Source organism: Thunnus thynnus, chromosome 6 (assembly GCF_963924715.1).
Source record: "Thunnus thynnus chromosome 6, fThuThy2.1, whole genome shotgun sequence".
NCBI lineage: Eukaryota > Metazoa > Chordata > Actinopteri > Scombriformes > Scombridae > Thunnus > Thunnus thynnus.
In genome coordinates, this window is record NC_089522.1 from 22,640,388 (window position 1) to 22,664,283 (window position 23,896).

General features: G+C 41.2%; 1 protein-coding gene across 6 annotated transcripts in view; it reads right to left on the bottom strand.

Moving 5' to 3' along the window:
* zmp:0000000926 (ataxin-1-like) overlaps window positions 1-23,896 on the bottom strand; it is an 89,156-nt gene that overhangs the window by 5,803 nt on the left and 59,457 nt on the right. For 3 of the 6 annotated variants that reach the window (XM_067592715.1, XM_067592711.1, XM_067592713.1), the window contains exon 5: window positions 12,186-12,331. The exons of 1 other annotated variant lie outside the window; for it this stretch is intronic. The gene's annotated coding sequence lies outside the window, so the exon portion shown is untranslated. Of the gene's footprint in view, window positions 1-754; window positions 1,149-10,928; window positions 12,157-12,185; window positions 12,332-23,896 lie in introns of those variants that run through there. 2 more of the 6 variants (XM_067592716.1, XM_067592717.1) reach the window with 2 other exon arrangements.

Genomic DNA, 23,896 nt, shown 5'->3' on the forward strand with positions numbered 1-23,896 from the left:
CAGTTTTTGTCCTGAAATGACTCTTACTCTCTTGTCATTTTGAAAGCCCTCGTGAAAATGGTTGACCAAACAGACCTGAAGTAAACTTGCCAAAAAAAAAAATACAAGAAAACAAAGAACACAATTGTACATGTGGAGGAGTTTGCAGAGAAACGTCTTCTAACAGAATACTCCTACACTGTGCAGACATGCACGCAGAGCTGGAGTTTAGCTGGAGCTACTGTGCTGTGGTACAATTTAAATATATCAAACCCAACAAATTATAGGCATAATGATGGTACACAGTCCTTTCAATGAAATATTCCTAAAAGCTTTTGATTTGCCACGTAAGCACAAATACAATTAATTTGAAGTTTTTTTCACTTTTTTTCCTTAACAGTGATAAAAAAATAAACACTCTCAAAACATATTTTATGTTCGAACGTAAAACGCTCACATTATTCAACATAATCTCAAGTAATTTTTTGATTTCCACCGCTCCTCCTCATCCCGCCTTTTCTCTACATGCATTTATCGGGAGATCTCTCAAATGTACCTCCATGCTCATGACTGCAAACCTCAGAAAAACAAAACTACAGAACATAAGTTGCTAATTTATCATATTGTACTGTCAAAAACACATAAATTGATATACCAGTAGACCTAATGCAATAGAAAAGCAGCTCTTATTATCAACAAGAGTAGTTTGAGAATGTGGGTGCAGGCAGACAGGTTGATGGAGTTGGTAGTTGTTGTGATGTGATGTGAGACTGACCTTAGTGCTGGCTGAGCAGATGTCCCAGTATTGGCAGTCATTCATATTCCAGTCCTCCCAGAGGGTCAACCCTCTCCTCAGCTCCTTACTGTGCTACACTGCTCCTCCACAGCACCACCGCTAGTTACAACACCCGCAGATATCAGCAGCCTCCAGCTACACACTGCCTCTGATCTCTGTGCGCATGAAATAACACCAGCGAGCCCACCAAACTGAGGGAAAGAACTGAGAGCCTATCTATCTCTGTGTCTGTTGTGTATGTGAGTGTGTGTGTGTGTGTGTCAAGAGTGTGTGTGTGTGTGCGCACGCTTGTGTGTGCAAAGGGCTGAGGAAATGAGTAATATCTAGCAGTGAGAAACATGTCTGCTATGCAGAGCCACACAGGCAGACCAGTTGCTGCTGCCGCCCACTTGCTTTAATCACTGTGAGGGATACAAACATGCATACACACACACATATATATATATATTTTTATATATATATATATATATATATAAATGCACACACATATACAAGCACACAAAAATTCAAGGATGCAGCACATACTGATTATATATTGGGCAGTTGACTGTATGCTGCCTTTGTACTGCTCAATTTTATGCTTTCCACTTATGTTTTACCAGTGAAATGTGTCATTTAACATTAAAAGTCATGAATCAATCAACCATTAATCAAATCATTAAAATCGGTTACTGCGTTTACTGTCATTAAAATACTGTGTTTTTAGAAGACATGTTGGCACAGAAAAGAGAGGGAAGGACGGAAGGGAGGCAGAGAGACAGTTGATGAGAGACAGGGAGGGACATGGTAGGAGGCTCATCCTACACACACTCTCAGACTCAGGCTTTCGCTGCTGCCTCTGACTCAAAACTAAACTTCACATCCATCATGCACACACACACACACACACACACACACACACATACACACACATACACACACACTCACACACTTGTTCTTTTTGTTTGTCTGTAGTTTTCATCTGATTTTGTGTCCTTTGTTCTCATCAAAGCACTTTGTGATGAACCTGCTTGTTAAAAGAGCTTTTATGAATAAATTTAATTTGACTTTGAATGCGTGCGCGCGCACACACACACACACACACACATACACACATACACACAGGCTCATACGCTAACAGGAGCGCTGCGGGAGAGCTCTGAATGATTTGCTTCAGCGATTCAGTCAATGCAAGTGAAGTGTGTATGGCTGGTACGGCTTATTAGGACTGAATTGGTGAGAGCAGTGTCATTCATTCACAGCAAGGAATCAGAAACCTGTCAGTATAAAAACTTTTTATAAAATACTGAACAGGCCCAAGGTTGAAAATGTAACACTATGTTAATAACCCTATCAAACTTCACAAGCTTATTTTAATTATCAGCACAGAAATGCAACAAAAGGAGCAAGAACATAACTTGGAGCACAGGGGGAAAATAGGATTTAATGAAGCAATCAAATCATTATTGGTGACTAATCATAAAAGCAATATTTATGTTCTTTCATATTTCATATTTCTTTCTTATTTTATTTAAGAGAAATTCAGCCTTGCAAACACAGAGCAAAATGTAGACTCGCATTGACCAGCTGTAAATTAGAAGTTAACCTTGTCTAACTTCTCAACCTCGATGGAATGGAAAGCTAATCAGACTTGGAGGTGTGTGCAGACACATCAGCTAGAAGGCCACATTATAACATTCTCGCAGTGAGGTGACAATTGCCAAGAAAGGCTCCTCTGACATTTAGGAAAACATTACATTTATTTTTCACACTGAATGCTTCTTGAATATGACATGCACTGAGGTTGTGTGGGCCTAGGCACTGCCTGCCGTGTCATTAGTTGTATTTGTGTGGGTTCATTACAAAGTTTCAAAATTAACAGAGTCAAGACTCATAAATAAAAATTTTGTAACATTATAGGTTGAGATGATACAAACGTGAGATTTTTTTTTGGACAATCACATGGAAATTTAATCAATCTTCAAACTTGGCAAACAAAAGTAATAAAAATATCCAGCTGTTCAGCTATAAATTAGAAAACAGTCTTTAAAAAAATGAAATGAATAAAAATCTATTTATTCATAATTGCATTAATTCATATTCAATAAAAAAAAGTTCAAGAATAGCAGCTTTCTTTCTTATTTATGAAAGCTAGTTTACAAACAGGAAATTTTTCATTTTATATTTTTTAAGATTTAAAAACCTTAATGACTGATTTAATTCCAGAGTCAGCAGCAGCAAAAATGCAGCTGCTTTTATCATTATTTTTCTATGATTATATTACACAAAGCAACACACCGGTCATAAGGGGTCAGAGTTAATTTGGCAGTTTAAATTAAACTATCCAACACATGATTATACGAGATAACAACCCGCATAATGAACACATTCTTAACTCATACTATTAAAACTCAAGGTCAGTAAGTTAGTGAGGAAACATACCTCGTATATTAAAATACAAAAAGCAATCAATAGGAAATAAAAAAAATATAATGAAGAAAATAAAATAATTACTTTCCTCTAAAGATCCTTGACTCCTCTGCCCTTCAATCAGCATGTAGTACTAATGGATGCATTCATCAGATTGAACAATGTAATTAAATATAATTCTAAAAAAAATCATAACACTTGTCAGTGTTTGGTGTAAATTTACAGTCCAGTCATAGTGAAAGAGAAGGAAATAGAGGAAGGACCAGGTTCATCAAAGGGTGTTTACTACAATATAGAGATGTAGAAATGACTGTTGTGCTCTACTTATACACGCACACTTTGATATTTAGCATATTGAACCCACACACAGACAACCATCAACATGAGCAAACACACCGTGGAGTCACACTGTGCTGTCAATCATTTATGGCACCACTGAGGCATTTGGCGTACACTCTTCCTCCACCTCATGCTTGCTGTTTCTGTCTGTCTCCCGCTCCGGCTTTGCACTAAGTAATCTGTCCATCACACACACACACTCTCACACTCACACACACACACACACACACACACACACACACACACACACACACAGACACAGGGTCAGGCCGAGACAAGAAAGGTCAGATGAGTCAGACTTCACCCAGCAAATCATAGCAGTAGAAGTGTAAAGTAGCAACAGAGGTCAAATACTTCCACAGGTGAGAGTCTGGCAGATATGAGCATGGGGAACTTTCTTTGTCATAGTTTGTAGTCCTTTTTTTAAAAAATCAAAATGACATTTTGCATTGTTTTTTATTATTTTCACCCCCCCTTCCTCATGCGTAGCCTTGGATCGGGTGTCTGATCACGTTTCAGGCTGAGTGGGGGATCTATGATGGACGTCTGATGCAGCAGAAATTTGTTGCTGAATGTAACAGATCTGAACAGAGGCGGGAGTAGAGGAGAGGGGGGAGATAGAGGACACGGCAAATAGATAGATAGAAAGCTATAGATAGATAGATAGACAGACAGCAAACTTAGGTAGAGTTGGAGTGATGGAGGGAGGGGGGTGAGGGGGTGAGGAGGGGAGTACTACTAGCCTTGTGTGGTGGCTTACTCTACAAGGAGCCGGGATAAGCTGATAAAAGGACAGGGTGATACGGGCGATAGCTTATTGGGCAAAGGGCCAGGTCAGCCTTCAGGGCCCTGACCCATTCTTCAGCAGGATGAGCCAGCAGCCCTGCCCGCAGCCGGCTCAACCACAACGAGGATGGGCTTATGGCTCAGGAGTTACTATTAACACCCACACACACACACACACACACACACACACACACACACACGCACCCAGACACCAAACAAGGTATACTGCATGTACACAATAACATAAACATGCATCCAAAGAGTAATAGAAAGGTTTATTCTTTGTGTATGTGCGCACTCATGACAGACTTGCACACATTCCTGTGCCACAAATTGATGAAAGTATCAAGAGTGTCTACCTTAAGTGCAGCAAAAAAAACCCCCATAAAAACAGAATATACCATCTTCTAAAAAGCAGAAATGTAAACAGAATATGCTAAACATTTAAAGTGAAGAGCAGACAGGTAGAGAGTAGAAGTGTGAGTGATGCAGACTACAGGGTGACGCTTGTAATGTATTGCTGGGTTAATCCCTGTGAATCCTAACTGGTACGGCCTAAGGCGGGCTTAGTATAGTTCTGGGAGGAAATCCCCCTGTGTAGTGGTACAGGCCATTAGCCCCTAGGGTATAAATAGGGCAGCTATGGCTCCTTAAGCTGGCTTTTACGCAATATCAGTTAAAAATATGACTTGACTAATTACATGCAGGTCAGCCAGTCAGCAGAAGCAAAAATTCCTCCACCTCGTTCTCCTCTTCCTCTGACCACGGCAGACTACTGCAGTGTCTGTTTCTGTAAATACACACAGACATGTTCTGCACACATGAATGTGCATGCAGAGGTCAGCAGAACAAGTGGAACAGTTAACAGGTATTCTGCAAACCCTGTGGCTGACATTTTCTAAAGCGGGTGTTATGTTGTTGTCATTCATTGACATTTAAGTGACTACTGATGGGAGTTTCATTTTTGCTCTTTTCCACTGTCTGAGTCTGATAATATGCCTCTTATGCGGCATCTGTACCAGATACATTTTCGACCACAAAGAAATGACTTTGGTTTCAATTTGTTGGCATCATATGCATCATAAAGACATAAAAAACATGAAACACACTATTGGTGAGGTGACAGCAATTCTTATGCAATTGTATTGATGTCACATACTGCTAATGCATAGTCATGCCTTTGCATTTTCATTCCTGCATATAATTATGTTTTTTTTTTTTTTTAAATTGGCCTTTTTAATGCTTGGCTTTACAGTCTCATAGGTAGCAGTCCCTCTCACTAGTTTATGACATGATTAGCTCAACTCAGAGCCCTTGATGTGAGTAGTACTCTCATGCTGTGAGATCAGTATCTTACGATGGGGGTGGAGGGTAGAGGAGAGGGGAAAAAAAGAGAGAGAGGGAGAGACTCGGAGAGTAAAAGAAAGTCTAATAGGGAAGAAACAGCTTGGAAGAAAGAGGACAAGTGTGTTTGTGTGTGAAAGAGTGGGGAGATTACTTTTCATTCCAAAGATTTGTTGTTTTTGGCACTGTCCCCTGGCGACTGCCAGTCAAACTGGATTTCTGTTGGTTCTCTGGTTTAGCAGCAAAATGTCAGCAAGCTGTAAGCAAACATAGTGATGACATCTCCATGGAGAGACCATGGCCAGATCTCCCATTGGTAGCTCAAGTGCCATTCATTTTCAGAGAGACTGTCTAGACTGGCTGCACAGATACTGTCTGGAGTACCTTTATCACTGCTGGTATTCAAGGCAACATAGCTATACACTGCTATTATTGCTGTTGCTCTACAACCCCTCCTACACCAAATCTGCTGCCCAGCCACACACAGTCACAGCCATTTACTCAACACATCGCTTATGCTGTTTGTTATAGAGGGTGCTACAAATTATATTAAACAGGATTGAGTGGGCTTAATGCTTGTTTTCAAAATGAAAACGGGGAGTTCCACTTCAGAGAGAACCGCATCACTCTACTACCTGATAATATCTGCCAATAATTACAAAAAAAGAAAAATTTAATTAGATAAAGATGTTTTGCTGAGTGATTTCCATGTTGCACAGGATAGAAATAAAAAGAAAGAAGAAAGCATTGCAAGGGTAGGGAAGGTAATACACATCCAACTTCAGGACAGGCTGTCAGGACACTATTGATGCTAAAGGCTACAGGATGTCTCAGATGTTACACTTTCTGTATAGTGATACCAACGCCGATACTTTGCAATATATTGTGTTTGTGCAGGTTGGGTCTGTCTGTACGAGGGAGCGGATTAACTTGCATGGGCTTGAGCAGGCAGAGAGGCAGGCCTGGTTGAAAAACTGTGGGTGTAAGCGGTGGGTGGCAGGGTTGAAAGGTCGTTGACCCCTATTGTAGATGAAGTGTGGAGGAGGAGGAGAACATACTGATTGATCGTACACAAGGGTTAGTGAGTCAAGGCCAAAGACAGCAATCTTTACAAACACAAAGTGCGAAGAAAAGACTGAGATAAGCGACAGATTGCACACACAGCTACATGTTTTCATATGCACACACACACACACACACATTCACACACACTGGATCTGAATGTAAATATATCCTATGAAATATAACTTCCCGCACCTTCCTCTCAAGGGACGCCCCGGCCGACAGGTGTGTCTGTCACCTTAAAGTAGTCTGGCACGGTGTCAACTGTATTCAAACACCTGCCTGTGTTTGGGATTATTCATCACACTCCTGGCTCCTCGGCTGAGCTCCCAAGCCAATTCTCATACCCGTCCAACTGTGCTGATCTGGGAACAGCAGGTCCTTTTGACTGACTCAAAAATACCATAAACTGTCCTGATCAGCATGTAGTATGAAGGGAAATTTGTGAAATACAATTTAGCTATAACACTTTCATAAGTTACAAGACAGGGTTAGCATGTGGTGTATTGACAAATATTGCTTGATTGTCAGTTCACTTTCAGTGACATTAAGGCTGCACTTAATAATTATTTTCATTATTGATTAAAATTACTTTCTCAATTAATTGATTAGTTGGTCTTTAAAATGTCAAAAAATCATAAATAAATGTTTGTCAGTTCCCAAAAGCCCAAGATGATGTCTTGTTTTCTCAGTCTAAAACCCCAAAATATTCAGTTTAAAGTGATATAATACAGAGAAACCAGTGAATATTTGGCATTTATGCTAAAAAAGGGACCTAAACCATTAAACAAATTATTGTTATCATTATTATCATTATCATAATAGTTACCAATTAATTTTCTTGTTGACTGACTAATTAATTAAATGGCTACATGTGTTTGAAAATGGTTAAGAATGTTGATCACTGTTTCCCAAAGCCTAAAATGCAACCAAAAAATTGTTTTGTCCCAACCAACAGTTCACAACCCAAAGATATTCAGTTTACTATCATAGGAGACCAAAGAAAGAATAAAATATGCAAATTCAAGATGCTGGAACCAAAGAATTTTAGAATTTTTTCTTTAAAAAAAAAAAAGACTCAAAACAATGAATCAGTTGTCAAAATAGTTGGTGATTAATTTTCTGTTGATCGATTAATTAATTAACTAATTGCTGTAGCTCTAAATGACATGAAATAAAAATTTTGATTTTCTTCTAGATTTATCAGCTGTAAATCATTTTTCCCCCCTCTAACAGGTTCCCAAATTTAAGACAAAATTATAAGAGCTGAACCTGTTAACATGCAAAGACATGCACGTCAGCGTTTGCCGATAAGGTGTGACTGTGAGTGACAGTGAGTGATTATCCATCACACATGCTGCGATGAACTGGTGAGTGTTTCCCTCCCCTCTGAGACCCTGAAGAGGGTAAAGAACAGGGTGGTAAATAAAATGAATACTAGAATAAGGTTATGTGGGGTTATGTAGCCTCGAATACCTGCTAGTTTGCTGCGCCCACAAAAGGTTTCAGTGGGTGGCAGACTGGAATTTTCCCAGAGCAAACATATAACATACAATCCTTAAAACAGTCATACATGCGTAACACAAATGAAGGGATTCATGTAAATGCTTAATCTTTGCATGAATGTACACTTCACTCTATAAGTTTTCCCACTGTCTCTCTTTCACTTTCAGTCCCCCTACCCACCCCACCCACTCTCTGTCTTCCTCTGTCTTTCCCTCTCACTCATCTGGCTGGCTGTTTGAGAGCACACACTCAACGTGGGTGAGAGTGCTAGAGTAGAGTATATGACTGTCAACACAAGGTGCAGGGTGTGTGTGTGTGTGTGTGTGTCTGCCTGTCTGTGTGGTACTGTAGGTGGAGAGGCACAGCAGGGCGTGAAGGAGCGCTGTGATAATGACAGGCCATGCATTATATAACATGCAGATTGCATAAGGAGAAGATTATTTTAGGTCCAGATATTGAGGATGTATAAGTAATTTTTTTACGTGGGTGTACAGCACTATACGTGCCGCTAAGTGCATCGATTTGTATAAAAACTGTTCTCTGAAATGTTCGTTTTTGTGGTTTCTTTCGAGGAGAGTGTGGGTGTAAGTAAACTAAAGTGTATTATGTGTTTGTAAGAAGGGGGCATGAATGTTTTCAGATTTCTTTCATAGCTATCTGCATATCAAAACAAGTATGTGGGAATGTTGGCACATTTGTGTACAGTGTGCATAAGGGTGTCTTTATTGCAGGCTCCCACTCATTATCACTTTTAGACATCAGAGGGATCCACTTGAAAAGGGCTGATTCTCCTTGTTGGATGGAAACCTTGTAAGTTTCAGTTTTGATGATTTTCATGTTCGAGCTTGCGTCAACAAAACGTGTTCCTCTACGGACTGAACTGGAGTTTTACGACTCTCTCTCAGTCACTCGCGGTCCTATAGGATGTGTTGTGTGGAGTCATAGAAGTGAGGCAGAGCAGATAGAGTCTCCGTATGCCACTGCCTCCTCTGTGCGCCTCGCTCCATGCATGAGTGTGCCCCTGTAAAAATAGAACTCTTAAAGGGCCAGCAGCCACTCAACCTTCTCCCACAAGAGGCCTGTTCTGCTCTTCAGGGTGGCACAACTCTAAGAAACATGGGATGGGAGAACATGCCGTATCTCTCATTCAGCCCACAGAGACGAGCTGATTTCATTTCCCCAAAGGACACAGAAACATATCTACATTCAGTTTTTCTTTGTCATCTTTACATCATTCACAAGAGCACTTTTTCCTGGTACAGTCGCATAGCAAGAGTCATAAAATAAAGCTCCAAGCTTCCTCTTAGCAATTACTATAACACAGATATTAAACACAGATCTGGCTTACCTGACTACAGCTAAAGCCCCACCTTGGCACAAACTTTCACTGATAGGCTACACCAGAGAGTCCTTTGTTCAACAAGCTAGTGACAAATCCAACATCAAAAACCAACAGATGAGGCACATTTATCTTCTCTCAGAACAAGCATTTCTGGAAGCAATCTCTCAGTGTCATACGACTTCCTGTGCACTCGTCCTCATAATTGAAATAAGTGAATTAAGTCAGCAGGGACAAATGTACATCTTGCTTGAAAGACATCTATAGCTGAGAACTGTTTGAACCTGTGAAATGTTCCTATATGCAGCATTTGGGATATCACTGAAGCAGAAGGACAGCGCCTGCCGTAACAGAAATAGACATACAGAAATCATAATCGTGCACACTGGCGTACTATTTCTCCATGGAGAATGGTGAGAAATGAGGCGGTTATTGAGTGGAGTCAGTAGCGGCACCACAAACGCAGCTCTGTATTCTCAATAGGGGGGGATGCAGGGAACGGATGAATTTAAAGTCTTTGAACGAGCAGAGTTACAAGGTTGTGATTAAAAATTAACGGTGACACTGGAAGTTCTCCCAGTGAACGTTTTCTTACTGGTACTGGCACTGGTTGAATAAGAAGTTAGATTACAAATGCACCTGAACACCTGCACACCCTCGCTTTGACAGTGTGAGATCTTTTCCCAGACTTGCCCCCAACATCTGCGCCTCCTATTTTCTCTCTCCTCCTACCTCATTCTGTCTCTTTCCAAATTTTACCCGACTCGACTATAACCCCACCCTCATCACTCTAATATCTATCCCTCCCAGTTTAAATGGGCTCCTCTAGGGCCCCTGGCTATCTCTGGACCAGGGCTATTTAAGCCCACTGCTCTAATTCTGAAAGTCCTGATCTGCCGTCAGGCTGAGTGATGAACCTCCAACTCTCTCTGTCTGTCTGTCTTTCTGTCTCTGTCTTCCTCACACACTCCTTCTCTCTGGATCAGTCACACTCTTGTTCACACTCTCTCTGTTATTCTCCTCCACGCGCCCAAACACCCCCACACACAGGTGCCGACTTACATGAGTGTATACCACACTCTCATTCACACACACACACACATACACACACACACACACGCACACACATTTCAAACATATTCTCTCCCTATAATTAACCCCACTCACTTTCAGGATGACTTGTACATACAGCAACTCCTAAACCTGCTTCCTCAGAGCATTTCAGCACACACACACACACACACACACAGACACCACGCTCTGTTTATCCCTTCATTCAAAGTTCATAACACACCTGCGCTCCCTCTCTCTTACACACACACCAACACACACACACACTCAAGAAGAGGAAGCGGCGTGGTCACATACCTCACCGGGTGCCTTTGCGTAGCAGGTAGCAGAGAGTCTACTCATTGGATCAGGCAGCAGCAGCAGCAAGCACGTAGGAATATCCAGTTTTGAGACTGCGAGTCTCTTCCTCTTCTCTACTGCTCAGCCTTCCCTCCCTTCATCCTATTCCTGCCTCTCCTCCTTCTCACTCTCTAAACGCCTCTTTGCTCTCTCTCTCTCTCTCACTCTATCTCCCGGTGAGAGCGCTCTCTTTCTCTCTCTCCTCAGCTTGCCTGATCTCTCCAACCCCCTCCCTCCTTCTCTCTCTCTCTCTCTCTCTTCTTCCCTCTAACTGACACACACCTTCTATCTCACCCTTACAACTTCAATCTACACTCATCCTTCCTAGTAAGTCTCTCTGACACACAGTGACACATGATAACTTTTTCTTTCCCCTACCTAATATGCTCTCTCTCTCTCTCTCTCTCTGGGAGTGTATAATTAGACAGAGCTCAGTGGTAATACAGTCAGGCTCATTGTGGGAGCCTTAGCATTGCTGCTCATGTTTGGCTGATAGCCCAGCGGCTTCACTCATTAACCTCCCTCGAGCTGCAGAATGGACCAGCCCACAGCTCATGCTATTTGCTGCAACACCTCAGCCTCTTAGCCCATCAGCCAATAGCAGCCCATGGGGATGAAAGGAAAGGTGCGCTTGCCGGGAACACAGTAGGCCTACTGTAGGTGCGAGAGCTAAACATAATCACTAAGTATTGACATGTTACAGCAGGTGAAGTGCCAGCTAATCAAATCTGACACATTGAGAATTTCATCACAGTCATGACAAGTCAGTTCTTTTTTAGCTTAATCACTTGTTCATGATCCGCGTGCAGTGGCATCATGTGCTTTTCTTTCAAGCATGAAACCACAAAAGACCACTCACACATCTTATTGTGAAAGCACTGCAAGGTTTGTCCTATGTAATGTGGCAATAAGTCATATGCTCTGTTTACTGTACTGCGTGTCCCAGTTCCCATCACATATGCCTTCGTCTGAAACCCTTGAGGGAAGTTTCATTTATCTAAATGAGACAACTGAGAAGGAAAACGATCATTACATTTTGAACAATTATAGTTTTATATCAGATTGGATTATCATTAAAATGCTTATTGGAATTAAATCACACGCTCTCTGAATTAACCAGCATTTATGGTTAAAATCCCAATTTTCTTACTAGAAAAACAACTCATTTGTATGTCTTAAAATACACCTGGCTGAGTACCGTTACTATCCTTTTACCTTTGTCATCATGGCCAAACATTTGACTCAGGGCCAGAGCTGGAACTGTCAGGACAGGCCAGGCCAGGTCACATGAGCAGCTTACATGGCTAGGATCTCTCTGAAGTGCAATGTCAATGGGAGTTGGAATCTACGACCTGCACCTGCTGAGTTGAAAGTGAAGGGAGAGCTTAGTTGAGATTCCACATTTGCTTGTGATCACAGTCCACCCTGCTGGATCCCGCAATTATCCATTTTACTACTAAAACTGGCAAGTTTCTTGAGTTTGTTTTATTATATTTTTGTCCTATCAGGTGTAACCTGTAAATCCTGGGCATGGAAAAATTTAATAAATATATTATATTTAATCATAAGTATGTATTGCTTGGTAGAGGCAGCTACCATGGACCTTACACATACTTATATATTGTTCATCTTTATAACCATGAGTCAAACACTATTGCTGATTCATCCAAGTGAGAACACATCAAAATGACTAAAGCCCTCTAAAAATTATGTCCAAATTTGGTGACTAGGTGACTGAAACAAAAGTAATCCCTCATTAGGAGAAAAAATAAAATAAAAGAACAAAGAAAGAAAAAGCAGTGTATCAGTCAGGAAACATGTTCACACTCAATTAAAACAGTAAAGAAAATACAATGCTTTAAACACAACAATTAAAGTGTTAATTATTAAACAGCCAAGGGTTTTAAAATCACTTATATTTCCTCACATTTGTACATCTGTATTTCATATTTTTTTTGTGCTTTCACCTACATTACCAGGCTCAACTGAGTAACTCCTAAAATAAATATGATAATCCATTCACCCAAATGAGAGTGAAGTCATGATTCCAGCTACATTAGTGGCTTATAACCGACATAGATCATATTCTCTTTTAATCAGTCTAATAATAGTCAGAGCTATCATAAGCTATTATATGCACCTTTAGATTTAGAGTCATTTAAAACACAAGCTTCGACTTTACAGATATTTTTACAGATGTTTAAATATGTTTTTATGTGCGAGAGGAGATTAGTTTTTGTAGCGTCAGCCAAACATTTTCACTGAACTTAAAAAAACTGAATATCAAAGTTATTTTAATAAAGGTCATCACTGATTTCATGTCAAGCAAGCATTATCTTTTGAAAGTTTCTGTATGACTGGAGCCCGGGAGTAGGAGGGAGATTGTGATCAAACAACCAGAGAGAGTGGGAGGGTGTGACTACAGCACTAATCGAGAGATCACATGGGGTGTGTGTGTGTGTGTGTGTGCGCGTGTGTGTGTTGTGTGTGTGTGTGAGTTCACATGCGTGCATGTATCTTTTGCTCTTGTGATCATTAGGCACCTCACAGGCCAAACGTCTTAGTATCATTTCCTCTCTCCTTCTTTCTCTCCCATTCTCACTTCTGCATTCACACTACAACATCCTATAAACACTGATGTAAATAGGACTGGGAAAAAACATTACTGTGTTCACCAAGTGAAAATTTGTTTAACATTTGAAAAAATACAATTCTGAAAAGTTAACACTATTTTCACTTGAACTTGGGACTAAGCATTTTGACCTTTTTGTTACTTCCGCTCAGTCATGATACAGCTTACTCTGAGTGGCAGTAAAGATAACTCACTTTACTGACATACAAACATACTATATAACAATGTACGGCCCAGCTCTGATGATAAAATCAGCACAGAAATAAAAGACAAAATGTGACCCCATGAGGATGTTATCTGGCAGTTAGGAAAATGACGCACAGTTCCAGTTGAATATGTTGTGTTCATCATACATTCAGTAAATAAACAAAGATTTTATGATATTATCAGTATCAGTCATGTATAGTAAGTGGATGCATGTGTGTATAGTGTGTTGTAAGGGAAAATGGACCAATCAGAGAATTTCAATCAAATAACCAGGCAAAGTACAAATGCCAACAGACTGATCAGGCACTGTCACACAGTCAGGCACAGTAATACACAGCAGGGGTTTCAAGACTCTCTGAGTGAAACTTAAACAGTTTGATCCTTAAATCGGTGTGTTTGGAGGAAATCCAGCACCTCAGTTTCTGATTCTACGGAGGCCTGCTGAGCTCACAAGAGTGTGAAGGCTAATAAAAGACTCTAATCCATTGAGGAAAAAAAAAAGGTAGCTGAGCTTATAAAGGCATAGTGAGTAAGTGGCAGTTCCTTGGGAATCTCTCACAAACTGAGAAAAAGAGCCAATCACATGGTGGCAAGACACAAACCCGTGATTCCTGCCTGCAAACACACACTCAGCAGTGACAAAGCCAAAGAGAGACACTTTCACAACTCTGTGTGTGTGTTATGTGCTTTTGTAATATGCATGTGTATGCTTGTAGGTGTATGAGCATGAGCACACCGCGTGTATGTGTGTGTGTTTGTGTGAAAGTGACTCACCCCGTGTCAGTTACTCCTCTACTAAAGTGTCCTTTCCTTTTTTACTTCACACCTCTCCAGTTTGCTATTTTTGGGCCATGTTAGCAGAACTAGTAGTATCCAGCAGATCACACATACACATATGCACACACAGACACACACACTCGCTACAACATGCGAAACCCATTGGGAGTGTTTTGGATGAGCGAGAGGATACGTGCATCTTTTATGGTGCACTGGTACAACGGCTGATTCGGTGGAGCGGACAGAAATATCCAGGGTTACTCGCAAAGTGAAAAATATCATATTGCATAAGATGGTGAAAGGACCTGACCACGTAAATGCAACAGTAGCTCTCTCCCACAAAGGCACACACACACACACACACACACACACACATACACACACTGTGATGTCCTAATAGTGTCCTGCAGGCAGGCGGGCCGGGGTAGAGAAACTGGAGCTGAAGCAGAGTGCTGACTCAGGGAACAAACCAGTGAGAGAGAGAGAGAGTGTGTTTGTGAGAGAGAGAGGAGGACATTGTGCTGCACAGAGGCCTCACAACTTGCGTGTGCAAACCAGAATGTCCCAACCACCACTCTTCACACTTTATGTTGTTTTACCCGCCACTTTGATGTAAAGGCTAATGCTGACTGCTGCTGTGACAACGGAACCCAAAACCAAAGTCTTACTCTTGTAAGAATTCCATTGAGAAAAAGGAGAAGTAGAAAGAAGAAGTTTATCTTGGTTGTATTATTTCACTTGTCATTTGTTCTTCTCAGTAGTTTTTTTTTTTTCAGTGCTGTGACTTAACTGCTAACAACATGTCTGATCATCTAACCGCTTGTGTTTCTTGCCTTGGGCTTGGAAACTTGCCTCGTAGTGTTGTGTCTGTGTTTCCAGATCTCACTAATTACTTTGGTGAGAACAATGTTATAATAACTAATAGAACTGATGGGGGCTATGAAAAGAAATCCTAAGGTTTCCCTTTAACTTCTACATGAAAGGATAATTCACAAAGTTAATTGCAGCAACAATGCTATAAAGAAGTCAGGACGGTGCAAGAAATGCGAGCAGTCAGATGATCATGGTGTAAACAAATCTCCAAAAAAAGGCAAACGGTAAAGTTATTACCCAAACTGTCCGCTGTAAACACCATCAGTTTACAGACCGACTCCCTGGCTCGACTTTGACCGACCATAGTTTACAGCAATTACTTAAGTGAATAAAATGTTATCATAATAAATAGAAATGATGACCAGAGCTTTGAAAATCTCACGATTCAAGTTGTTATTGAATTATCCTTTAACTTCTGGCAGTGTCTGAAATGTTAAAATCTTAATGCAAGGGTTTGGATGTGTGTGTGTGTGTGTGTGTGTGTATGCCTGAACACGAGGTACAGTATGTGTGGGTATGTGAGTACTGCATGTGTAATGTGATGTATATAGACTATGCTCTAAACAGAAGAGCGGCAAGTCAGCAACATCCAGTTGGTTTTGGTTTACCCTCAGATTTCACTCCTCCCGTTTCTCTCTCTCTTTCCCTTCCTCTCTCTTTCTCTTCCTCTCTCTCCCCTTACTCGTCCCCTTGTTGTCTCCCTCTGTCTTTCCTGCTTCATTATTTGTCCTTTCTCTCCGGCTAAAAATACTTGCTGTCCTGTCACTATAACAGATCACCTCAGAGGAAATTTGCTGCCAGCAGTGGACAGTGTTTGATACAGCAGCAACACCACCCACTACAAACACACACACACATGCCATAAGCCTCGGATCATAATGGTGTCAGTAGATTAGTATTTGCGACTGTGGACTGATACATAAAGTGTGTTTGTGTGTGTGTGTGTGTGTGTGTGTGTGTGTTAGACAAACAGGTGCAGTAACCTCAAGAGGCTGACTGAGCTGTTGGAGGGTTGACAATGTAGGTGCAATTGTTACATTAGGTCACAGCAGTCTGGAATAACAGATACTATCTCACTTACACACACACACACACACACACACACACACAAAGGCTTGCACCTGTGCTTTGGTGTTCAAAATAACAGGAATATATTGTGTGAGAGAACTACTCGGCAGTGGGAAGCAGACAAAGAAAATATGTGTGAGCAAATATCCACAAGGGTATGTGTGAAAATGGGTTTTTATGCAGGAGAGAGAAAGAGAGAGTGCGAAGAAGAGAATATGGGGTTGACAGGCCACTCTTGTGACTCGTAAGAAAATTAAATAAACAACAACTTCTCACTCGCACTTTCACACTTGATGTGCAACTCAACCGAGTCTGTCGGAGACGGTGAGAGGTGTCACTGTTTGGTGCTCAGGAGAATTTTCCTTCGTGTCTCCTGTTCCCATGGCAACTGAACAGTGACTTGTGGTGACCCGCGAAGACTGGAGTGGGACAGAGGTGAAGCTGTCATTTAGCACAGGTCAGTGCGTGAATATTATTGCATTCATCACTTCGTGCGGGTCATTCTGTTGAGGTCGACAATCAACCTTGAAGATACAAATACACTGATTCGCTATGGATCAACCACAGCACAACATGTGAACCTGTATACTATAAATGGATTCATGTGTCAGTTTATGATCATGAATGCAAAGGTGTTAAGACTATTAATTAATTTTTTTTAGAATGATATGTTTTCATTGCAGTTGTTATATTTGTTTTATGCATTTAGGGCTGCCAGCCTCTTTCGTTTTCTTTCTTTCCCCCATCTCTCCATCGATCTGTGTGTGTGTGTGTGTGTGTGTGTGTGTGTGTGTGTGCGCATGTGTGTAAAAGCCCCGCTACCTGTATTTCAACAGGCCCTGTTGTCTCATTATCAGAGTGACATTTGTGCAGTCCTGCGGAGCCATCTGGATGCGTCCCACACACATGTGAGAGAAACCAGCCTGGGTTTGGATCTGACTCACATCAAACAGCCTCTCTGCCCACACACACACACACACTAATGCACACACACACACACATACACACACACACACGCTAACACACAAACACCAAATACAAACGGCACAAATAGAGCAGTTTCCAGAAGCAAATATCTGACATTTAACGAATAGTGAGGTGACACAGAGATTGAGACAAAGATTTCAACAGACGCTTTTCACAGTTCTTAACAGTTGCAGACTTTCCAATCACAACAACAGAGGCTCACTGAAAACAGCTGCAAATAATCCTCTGGACAGGTGTAAAGAAAACACGGATAGTGGTAGATCTCTGCACTACACCAATCTTAATGTGTGCATAAGCACATGTATATTTATGGGACAGCCCCGAAATGAATATGAATTGTGTTTTAGTGCCACAAGTTGGAGTTGTGAAACTGCGTGTTTGGCTCACTGAAAAGCTCTCAATGCCACAGAAGAAGATGAACATCAGCTTGAAGTAATGGGCTGTTTGATTGTCCAGGAAAGTCCCAAAAATGAAAATGTGATCAAACTCTACTTTTAGTTTCAACAAGATAAAATTATTACAGTAACAAATAATATGGTATCAGAATGAACAAAGCATTAATCAGAGAGTTCTGAAGATGGCACTATGAATTTCTACAAGTAATAACTGCATATATTGAGTACAGTAAAACCAGCATCAAACATTCTTAGTAATTAAACACTGTTTTGTTGTGATGATCATGTAGTTCTAAATTCCTAGAATCACTACTGAATTTACCTCAGAAAATCTGTTTGTGGTCTGATATGTGTAACATACTATACAGTAGTTATTAAGAGTGAAGAAGACAGACAAAGGGCTTGTGTGAGTCAAACATTGACTAGATTGAAGTTTTAATTCTAAAATGCTGCATCTGGACCAATTTTATATCCTGGTTTCAGAGCAAGCTGTAACCTGCTGAGGGGACGCTATGACTGTCGCTCGACATTTGTGAAAAGACCAAATGCAGTTTCGCTATGACTGTATCGGCGCAACGAGCCATAGAAAAACACAAGTGCACACAGAAGTGTACCAAGGGACTACAACGTTACCATACTGAGTCATTATCAAATAAATGCTATTGGTGTGAGAAAGGTGCATGCACACGTAAAGAGTTCTCTCTCTAAGGCTCTCTGCGAGGAAATCCTGGGCCTCGAGAGTCCATTACCTGAGTCACTCTGTGCATGCAAGTTGCCGAATGCCACTGTGATGTTCACTGACATGCTAAAGCTCTGCTGCATGCAAGGTTGGCCTCTCTCTATCCCCTTCATCTCTCTCTCTCTCTTTCCCTCCTACCTTCTCTCATCTATAATTGATTGCTCCCACTGTACCAACTTCATTTGCTGGCTGTGAATAATGAATGAGACACGGAGTGGAGGCGCTTTTTCCTCTCCGCTGGTTTGATACCCGATTAGCGGTTTACAGTGTATCTGTGCTATCCATGACCAGGCCTGGGGTTCCCAACGTGTGCCACCAAGTGAAGAAACCCTGCCAACAAGGCTGCTCTGCCTGAGGGAGAAAAGGCATGACAGCATGAAAATAAATTGAATCAATCCTGTTGATTAGCATCATTTAAGACCAAGAAACAAGAATCGTTTGTGACCAAGCAGCAGGCATGTGCTAAAGAGACAAGCGTGTTGTTTTAATACATGATTGAAGCATGTGAGGTGGTGAAACAGTTGGATTGTTGTATGGAAATGAACCCTGTGACTTATGGTGAGTGCATAATTCCCAATATAGCATTCTCACACTCTGTAAGCATCTTCACACACGCACACATGGGTGCACATCCTAGATACTGTAAGTTGCACACGTTCACACACTTTCAAACACACATGCAAACCCACTCGCACAAACTGTTCTCTGCCGCATTGAGATGTGCTCTTCTGAGGTGCATGCCATGTGATGCAGATGCCGCTTACCTCCTCTACACAGCTCAATGGACTTTCAAGCTGTGTCCAACACGCACACTCACTCACTCACTCACACTCAACTCACACTTAACCAGGATTATTAATAGCGCGTTTCAGTTCCACAAAGCACCACGGAAGTGCAAGCGAAGCAATTCAGAACTCAGGGGCCAAAGATGACGTTACTGTCTTTTGGGGGTAAAGTTACGTCAACCAGAGTCTCAAAACAGTGCATCACACTTCCTGAAAGGGCAGAGCTGACATGAGTGACATCCCCCAACCCCCTCCTCCTGTATCTTACTCCCTTACCATCCCCAGGCACAGACTCACGCACACATTTCTTCATTCATGAAAAAAAAAGAAGGAGATTTGCTGACACAGACGTGCACACAAACAGATAAAAGAGCCACATTGTTACCAGTCTGCTGTTGGACAAAGTTGTAACTGACAGAAGGGGCTCAGTGTGGGCAGCAGAGGGCTGATGACACAGCAGCTGTTCCACTTTCTGCAGCCTGATCAAATGAGCGTGTTTGTATTTGGAAGGACGACCATGGTGATGGCAATGATGGCATTGAGAAGATGGGGATGCGGGAGAAGAACACACAAGTGAGGAGAAGGTCGAGGTTGGAAATGAGGATGGTATCGACTCCATCTCAGGTGCAAGGCTCAAGTGTGTGAAAAGCACCGACATTCTTTTCTATCATTTTTAATTCTCATTCCGCTCCTTTACTCTGTCAGCTCCTCTTTTCTGTCTGTCTCTTTCACTGGCCACGCATCTTAAGACTAAAAGAGACAACCCTAACATAGAGAGACCCTGAGTGTCTGTCTGAATCCTATAGAGTTAGAGACTGTCTGAGTCTGAATAAGTCTTGATCTGCAGAGGTAGATATACAGAGGCACCGTTATAAAGAGAGACGGAGGAAGAGTTGCGGGAGAAAAGACTTATAAACACAAGAGAGCGTGAGTGCATGAGAATGAGAGATGTACTGTAGGGAGCTGGAGGGAGATGGAGAGAGAAAGCAGGAGAGAGAGACGGAGGGAGAATAGATGAGCATGAGAGTGTGTGAGAGAGATAAATAGAGACAGAGAGAGCAGGAGGAGGGGGAGAGTGTAAACAGCAGAAGGTTCACTGGGTTCAGTGTGCAGTAGAGGAGCTGAAAGATGGGCGTCAGAACTCGAAGCCCAGGGGGTTGGATAGTGGTGCGTGACTCACATACTCATGCATACATTCACGCATACACACAGGCACATGCACGCAGACAAACGCTCTGCGATAAGAAACATCCAAATGCTATTTTATTTCCAAACATGAACCATTACACACACAAACCCCAGGGAGAAAATCTGAGACATAAATAATACAGTCATGTAAAAAGTGTGGCATATTGACACCTTTTTTTCATCTTTTTATTACAGTGCTGCCCCCAAAAAAACATTTCACAAGTTCTCATTATGGTAGCATTCAACATTTCCAGACTCAATGACTGTTTTGATACCTATGTATAACATAAATACGTCTCTACAATGTACTACAATGTGGTTTTGGTTTTGTTGACTCACAAAATATACAATATCACTCACACATAATTAACGTTTTCACATACAAGAAGCACAAAATAAAGTTGTCCTTTGTATTTACAGTTCACACATAACATTTTACTGTGTGGTTTGCTTTTTCTATATGGCAATGACTAATATCCAAAAGAAAATACTAAGTTCACTGTTGTATATCAGTGGCAAAGCACAGCATGACGAGTCAAACCGATACTGTCAGTCACCCAGTTCAAGCAGCCTGTTCTCTCCACATGAGTCACTAGATCTCATTTAGACATTTAGACAGTGCACACACTTGCAAAACTGACATGACAAACCATCATGTTAACCCAAAACCGGTCTTTTCAAGTGTATACTTTCACAGCTTGTCCGCAGAGTAGCATAACAGAATCAAAGAACAGTGGCTCCTTCAAATTTCAGATTTTTAGATTACAACATACACAGCAACAGAAAGACAAAACGCAACTGAGAAATACCAGATTATACTGAGACAGAATATTTTAATGACATAACAGGTAGATATGTACTGTAACTGTCAGATCCTCTGCTGTCAAGGACAAACAAAGAGTACTGAATGCAGTAGTTGTATTTATAAAGCATTGCTGCATTCAAAGAAGCTGTCACTCATTGTTTTGCATTCTTTACAAAGTCTGGCTAGACAAAGCTCTGATTCACACAAAAGGTTGTGCATCTCTTAGCTGAAGCAAGCACAATCCTAACAACTTTCTAGTCTCACAATAGCTAATTAACACCTTGACAGAGCTGTGTGCTCCTCTATCTGCGAACAAAGGCATTGCTATTGTCGCCTCTCCGTCCTGCCACATTTAGCAAACACCACCTAGATACTGTCTAACAGGGAGGCTCAGAGGCACAATTTGGAACACTGTCAGGCAGGTGTGCACGTTCGTGCATGTGGCACTTGGATGTCTGTTGCCATGGTGACCCCCAGAATATCCCCACGCAGCACAATGTGATATTTTTAATAAAGTTTGAGGGCTTTGACTTTACTGTCTGGTGCGGCTGTGAAGATGTGAAGTGAAGATGTGAACTTCTTTTTTTGTGTGTGTCTGTCGCTAAGGCTTAGTTGTGTGTTGTTCACTCGAGAAACTCCAGTAGCTTATGTCAGCATGCTTACTGTGTATTGCTCAACCAAAGTGTAATGTGAAGGCAAAGGGAATACTATGCACTGTTTTATATTTTAATCTTGTATCCTTCTAAAGTTTTTTTTGTATGTATCTCTTTGCACAATGGGGGGAGGGAGGGGGGTGGGTGGGTGGGGGGGAGGAAACATTTCATAGCCATTTTCCTCATAATGAGTATGTGACAAATAAAACTTGAAACTAACTATAGTGACCATGAAAAGTGCGTGTACTATGTGAATACATGTGTCTGTGACTCTATCTTTGTGTGTGTGCATGCATGTGTACATGCGCAAATGTGTATATTTACCACAGTATGACTCACAAGCCACATCAGAGACTATGCTGCAGAAAATTGAGACAACACAGTTTCAAAGAGGAAGCCAGCACTGATAGAGCTGAGAGAGCAACAGGCACAACATACACACATGCAAACACACACACTCACACACACACACATTAACACTGTGAAACAGTCACTGGAAATCCCCTTTTGTTCACCTGAATGAATTAAACCTGGGAGTATCTGAAACCTGAAATACAAATTTGAAATGCAATGATGATTTTGTTTCATTTCCCAAATACACATTTAATCAAAAGCAACTGGATCCCAGACACACATGCTAACAACAAAATTGAAAAATATGATTTTCCTCAGCTAGACATCAAGTATGAATGATCCTTCATTATGAAATTTCATGTATGGAAGCCACAAAGTATTTTCTGTGTTGTAAAAAAGTGGTGGCATTTTTGAGTTAACCATTGTGCTTGCACAGTACATTTAACTGCACACAGCAAGTGTTTTCCAAGTGTAAGCTAAAATGTAATACACAGTCTTCACCAGCAGATGACAATATTGACTCACCAACGAGATTAAGATCAGGACCCTTTGAGTGTTACTGTAGTGTACTCTAAAGAGGATGAGGTGTCGGCATATGCAGTGACAGGAAAAATCTTCTCTCATACCTTTGACAAATGTCAACAGTAATATGAGTTCCTGTCAAACCCCAATGTTTGACTATACAAAAATAAAGCTGACTTGTGGTGGTTGCAGATCGACCCTGAGCACAGATATCATATCTGATGCTAATCAGAAGTCTAAAAAGATTGTCTGTGAAATTGTGCAGCTGGAAGAATGTATCAAGTATCCTAGACTTCATGGACCACTGCAGCATCAGGATGTAAGCAGAACAGGCCATGGATCATATATTATTATATTTCTCTTTCTCCTTACGTAGTCTGCAATGAGTTTTCCATGACATTAGTGGTTAGGCTAGAGCAGCCTCTTCCAGCTGAAGTGTGATGTAATTGGCTGTTAGAAGCCTCTTATTAGGGAAGGGGGAGTCAAGACCTGCAAGAGTCCATGATGCTAAGTGCCTATTAACCCCCGTGTGTGACAGTTAATGTGTGCCTTTACACCACCGTGTGTCTTTGTTGGGGTGTACATGTGTTTTTTATTGTGTGTTTGTTTATGTGTGTCTGCTGTGTGCATGTATAATTACATGCTAGTACATGCATATTTATGCTATTGTTCACGGTTGTATTAAGAAACCTCTTTAACAAAGGCTATAAAAAGATATAATCTGATTTGATTTACAAACAGCAAATAATTTATGTAATTCTCTTTACTTTTCTAAGTTATATACAAATATGGATCATGCGTGGTAATATCAGGGAGCGAAGGACCGTCTACTGCTATTAATACATAGTTAATGGCTTACTTTCTAATATGCCATTAAGCCAAAATCCTATCCAGTCATTAATGAAGGGCAATGGATTTCTCACCTTTAATTAACCATCAAG